We start from the raw sequence: 6344 nt of genomic DNA on the forward strand, positions 1-6344 counted from the left end.
TCCATGGTGTAGCTACAGCATCTTTAAAAAGCACATGTGATATACACAAGAGTTATAACCAAGAGTTCAATAATACTAAACATAATTATGTAACTTGGCCTGCAAAAAGAACGTAAAAATTGCCTTTTTCAAATTTTGATGTATCATAACTTTGTATTCCATGCCTCTGTGGCCATGAAAATCTCTGCACTTATTATTAAACATTTAGATGGCTTTACAATACAAGTTATAGTATTAAAACATTCTATCCCAATACTGAGATTTTACATGTTATGTGATGGGGTGTAATTTGTGCCCACATGCCCTATTTTCGCAGGCCCAGAAAAGTTAAAAATAAAGAATAAGGATTGCTCATGAAACAATAAGGGAGGTTTGTGGTTGCATCGGGTAAACCCATCAATATCTATTTGGACTCTAAGTTGCTACTTGCTTTGCATGACACTAAATGAGTCAAAATACGGATTTATGGGATTACTCTATATTCCCACAAACTTTGTTGCAACCCCTTCTTGTTTTATGGGTTTTTAAAGTGATCTCTATTCCTTATTTAATTTTAAGTTTTTAATATGTTTAGTTTAGCTATATATGTACTTTTTTTAAATCCATTAGTTTTATGGATTGTAACTTGTTAGACACTATAGTAGCTGTAGACTTCTACATTCACACAAGATGATGCATAGATAGGCTTGAGACAATTATGCTTTGAAAATTGCCTATTATGCTTTTGAGCAGTGCTCAAAAATCCAGCCTATTATACTCACAATTATGCTCTCAAAATCAAGATTATGCTCGAGAGCTAACTGTTTTATTAGAGATAGGTTAGGATAGGATTAAACTTGGGGTTAGGTGTGAAATTAAGTACATACTAGTGTTAGGTTAGGGTATGGTTAGGTCTATTTAAAAAAAAATCACATAATCATATTTTATCAATGATCCTTGAGCAGCATATGATCATGGTATAATCTACCAGTATCATAATACACATTACCAAACCACACACTATAAGAAGAATGCAGTTCTGAGGATAACACCACATGACAGGTACATGAAGTAGCATACTTCACTTGGGAACTATCTGACTTGTTATCGTGAATGATGCATGCAGCAATATTATTATAATAGTGATATAGGATGTGACTGAATACAGCACTGCATTGTGCTTGTGTGTGAAAAAAAAATCACTTATTCTCCTCCGATGACACAGATTCAGTCTGTCAAGCATTGACAGAGCTCAATAGTAGCTTCTTCCCTTTACAAAGTGAAGGATTCTGAGAAAGCATGCATGCCATTCAAGTACATAAAAGGGGCAGCACATAAAAACCACAGCTTTTCAACAAAGCCTGGTAAGCATGAGGCCATGCAGTGTTATTTACACAATGTGGTTAGACAATATGGCACCAACAAATAGTTTCAATGTTATTGCTAATCAAATTCTAACACTTATCTAAACCCTGTGAGAATGTATTTGTATGGTATCTTACAGCAAATTGTGATTTATGAAAACAGCTACTACTTATGAACTCTGGATATAGATAACTCCTGTGCATTGTCAGTAAGGCTTCGACTACAATTTTGTCTGGTTGCTGGACATCAAAGGATTCCTCTTAAATGATACGAACATATGGGAAATTGCTAGCTTGTAGAATTAAAAGTCCATCTTATCCTACCATCTCAGGCATTTGAAGAGCTTCATAAAATCTTTTACTTTAGTAATTATGAAAAGGAAGTTACTAATGTCTAACACAGTCATAGCTGGAGTTAAATATCATTAACTTTTGATATTATCACAATGGTTTAGAATGCATATTATCACAATGGTTTAGAATGCTCCACTTGAGCAAAAAAAAGATGTAGCGTGACCAACTTTATACCACTATCTAGTTACATATTACAGCCTCAGGCACATAATCTTAGTGCCTACTAAATATCTGAGTAGTAGCATCACTGCAAGCATGATAAACAATAAGAACAACAATACTTTATAACTATATAGTTTAGTCTAGCTAGCCACGTACATGTAGCTAGCTAATTGGATATTGTTTGTATGTAGCTATTGTAGCAGCACAAAGCAAAACCAGTTGACTATAGCTACTTGTTCACTATAGCTGCAAGCTTATGAGTTAAATAAACCCCAACTTTGGTTCATAGTAGCCATATCTTTGTTTCTAACTACCATGAGACATACTTTTCTTTTACTACTGTTACAGCTAAATATAGCTAGCTCATTTATAAACAGATCACCTACTAGGGTGAGCAATGCTAGCTACTGTGCTAGTAGCCTAGCCGTAGCATGTGTACCTTGGTTAGCTGCTGATCCCAATGCTTGGCAAAAGAAGGACAGGAATATAGCCACGTATACACGCCTTACAGTTACATAAAGGTTTGAGTTACTTAGCGCCCATAGGATAGGATTTATAGGTATATAGCTAACGTGTACAGTAACATAATTATACGCAACATGTAGCTAGTCACAGTATATATCGTAATGTCTATGGTGAACACAACTTACCAAATCCAAGGTATCCAATGACAACGCTGAAAAAAAATTGGTACAGTTGAGCAACTGGCAAAGCGATCTGTATGCTGAATTATTCACAGAAGGCCCACTGGTAGCTAGCTACGTTATTAATAGCTTATAGCTATAAAGATCAACAGCGAAACTTTAGCGCAAAAACGGACTCCGGATAATATGTATAGCTATAGTTAGCTACCTGTTGTGACCACTGAAATGTAGCTACGAGGAAGTATTAAATAAAAATGGATATCGAATTACGAAATATTTCACCTGAAACAGCGCAGGCCCAGCCGGATCCTGATAAGATCAGGAAAGCCACCATCCTACTATAGCAGTGACGGACACAGGGGGGCTCTTGAGCTCTCCTCCAAAAATTTTTAGTATACCAGTTCGAGATACTATAAATTAAGTATAATAGAGCAGTCGCTCTAATAAGGCAGTCACACTATTACGGCAGTGCTAAGTAAGGATTTTCAGTAATGCACTTTATCAGCATAGTTGGTGGGGTGTGCAGCCAGGCTGTGGCCTTTTCTTTTAGGTCTCACCTTGGGTAGTGCTAAAAGCCGGAAAGGAATGGAACGGAACGGGGCGCGCGCCAAGTTAATAAATCGTTTTTTGCAGATTGTACACCGTTTCTTACCATTATGTAGTGACTAGAATTGTGCCGAAGTTAGTTTTTTTCTACTTGTAGGCATGCTAGAAATCGCTCGCTCGAAGTTTCTATTTAATGCCTACTGCACGAAAGCGTTTTGCAATTACCTATGCTGAAAAACTATCATTTAACCTGCTAAACTATTATTTTGTAAGCACTATAAGCATATGATTCACAGCCACTAACATGCACTGTGGTTAACTCTCGTAAATTATTGTCCATACTGGCAGACTTCAGAAAACCATCGTCGCTGTTACTAAAGAGTTGGACACGACTATAACATGAAAATACTACAGTAGTTTACCTTTTACAATGATAAGGAAGCAATTCTACATCAGGATTAAACAGCATTTGATGGATTGGTAAGAGCACAACATGCCATGTGGCGAGAATTAAATAGAAACTTCGAGAGCGCGATTTCTAGCTTGCATATAAGTAGAAGGAAATGAACTCTAGCACAATTGTAGTCACTGTGTGGCAGTTGGAAACGATGCAAAATCCGTCGCAAACGATTCTTCTACTTGGCGCACGCCCTAATTGGTTCCGTTCCGGCTTTTAGCACTACCCCTCACCTTACCATACCAGACGATGCATTGCCATTTGTGACCCAGTCTGACAAAACCGGGCTTATCGGGTGGGGACTATTCTACGGAACGGAACGGAATGATGGACTAAACCACGGTACAGAACGCTTTCTCAAATTGAAGCTTGCAACTTACCATTGCTGAAACTTCCCTTATAAGTTAGCAGTGGCATCTCCAGTGGGTGATTAAACATGTTTTTACATCATCTAATCAACAAAGAAACTTCTACTTCAACAGACTTCCTCGAACCTTCAACAGCTTACCAGTAATTGACCTAACTCAACCCTTTGTTACCATTAAATTTCAACTAACTAAAATCCTATGGTAGCATTTTATAAGAAACTTCGATCCAGATAACCAGCATAGTTTCCATTTTACATGTCCTTGTAGCATCTGCTCCAAACATCCCAAGCCACCTAACTTTGATACATTTAGCAGCTAATTGTAATTATACTAGTGGGGCAAAAAAATTATTAATTTTCAACAAGTAGAATAGGGATCAAAGATTTGATTTTGAAAAAAACTGCGTAAACAAGAAGTAATAGGGATGATAATCCACAAAATTCTATGCATCATCAGTTCAAAGCAAGTTATTTGAATAGTGTACACTCAATTTGCGATTCCTATTTCAACATTTTAACAAAATTTAACCACAAGTTGAAATAGGAATCGCAAATTGAGTGTACACTATTCAAATAACTTGCTTTGAACTGATGATGCATAGAATTTTGTGGATTATCATCCCTATTACTTCTTGTTTACGCAGTTTTTTTCAAAATCAAATCTTTGATCCCTATTCTACTTGTTGAAAATTAATAATTTTTTTGCCCCACTAGTTTCATGATTTTTTTCATGTCCATGCACATGGACTACTTCTTAAATATACGTTCAACAGTACATGATTGTTTAATAAAGAAACCCATTGTAATATCAACTGGCAATAAACAATTACATAAATAAGTTTAATAAACAATTACATAATTAAGTTTAATCATTGTCCTCTTCCTCTTCCTCTTCCTCAACACGAGTAAAACACACGCTTGACAAAACGTGGTCGACTCCAATTAAAGTGCTGAGTATACGGAGTATCCCGCTTTTTATTTTTCAATCGCGTACGGAAGGGACACACCCCTTTTCAATTCGAAATTTACCAGTGTGTTCCAATAGCTTACAAGCCTTGTTATGTCGACTCTTAGCTGGTAAACAGCTGAAGAATATAATAGAAAGTATACACGAAAGGCGTACAGTAATAGTTTAAGTGACGAGGTGCGGGCCACACCCCCTTCACTGTCTCGTAATGAAGGAAGTCTAAAACCCGAGTTTCAGTGAACAATAGTTATGTTTAATGTTTAGTGTGATACAACTTGATGCATTTTAGTCCTGTGAGCTAAAGCAATGGAATTTTAAACAATTCTATATTATCATCTGTATGGCTTCTCGATCGAATGGCGTCTCGAAGAGTGATTCTTGCTCTATATCTCGCAATCGCATTAGAGAGGGAAGATTTTAATACCACACAGACCTGGGTACGAATGTTTTTTAAATACGCCATACGTTTTTAGGGCTGATATCTACTTCCTACGAGCTGTAGGCGCGCGAAACAAGAAAGAAAGAAAGAAAGAAGAAAGAAAGAAAGAAGAAGATGGAGAATCTAACCATTTTCAAAATTTTAAAAAACACCTAAAACCATTTCCCTTACTTTTAATACTTGTTGGCTAGTGTTGTAAACACAAAAGAAAGGTCTAGAATGTTTTAGAAATAAAATCTAAAGCCCGGAAGGCTGCTTTTGGCGTGCGTTCTATTAGAGTGTTTTGAAAAATTTCTGCCTGATCCCTATTATGTACCACTACCGTGGTACATGATAAGTATTTAATTTAAGTTATGGGATCTGGTACTTACCAGATTACCTTTAGTGCAATTGTATACAAACTCACTTTTATTGTTGTACAACCATGTACACCTGTAACACTGCACTATAAAGCTAATAATTGAATTCAATTGAATTGAATAAGATAAAAAGAATTAACGGATCGATTGTGGGTTTTTGTTGGTTGTCATTAGTAATGAAGTATTATTGTGGGATGAGCTGTATCAGTGATGTTCATCCATACGGAAGGGAACTTTATGTGAGCTGTTTTTCTTATTTAGACTTTAGAAAACAGTCTGGGCCGGTCTTTCAAGTCATAAGTCAGTGTATAAATAAAGCAAGCAGGAAGATACTGATAACAGAAAAGAGCCAGCTGAATTAAAACTTGAAGAATTTTGTGCAGTGTGTGAGGAGCAAACATTTTGGCAGACCGCAAGGAAGGTATATTCTGCAAACATCACTGAAGTGTATGCATGGAGTTATTTATACATTAACAGCTGGTGCAGTGGACTAATGCCGTATTCAATAGTGAGCTAATTTTATCTGTTGCACAATTCAAGGATGTGTCTAACTGCTAGCCTTGAATCAGGCTAAATGCCAAAACTCCAAGATCAGCCAAATCTCTATTATAAGCTGCATGTGAAACCATGCCCGTAGCCACCAGGAAAACGTGATTTGGACCAGGATGTGTGTGTAATTTCAATGTATCTAGTCAGACCTGAAATG

General features: G+C 36.6%; 1 protein-coding gene across 1 annotated transcript in view; it reads right to left on the bottom strand.

The window, feature by feature from the left end:
- The window catches only part of LOC136247037 (uncharacterized), a 70613-nt gene extending 67937 nt beyond the window's left edge, over window positions 1-2676 (bottom strand). Inside the window, exon 1 of the mRNA XM_066038636.1 lies at window positions 2510-2676. The gene's annotated coding sequence lies outside the window, so the exon portion shown is untranslated. The remainder of the gene's footprint in view (window positions 1-2509) is intronic.
- Window positions 2677-6344: the final 3668 nt, after the last annotated feature.

Source organism: Dysidea avara, chromosome 2 (assembly GCF_963678975.1).
Source record: "Dysidea avara chromosome 2, odDysAvar1.4, whole genome shotgun sequence".
Lineage (NCBI taxonomy): Eukaryota > Metazoa > Porifera > Demospongiae > Dictyoceratida > Dysideidae > Dysidea > Dysidea avara.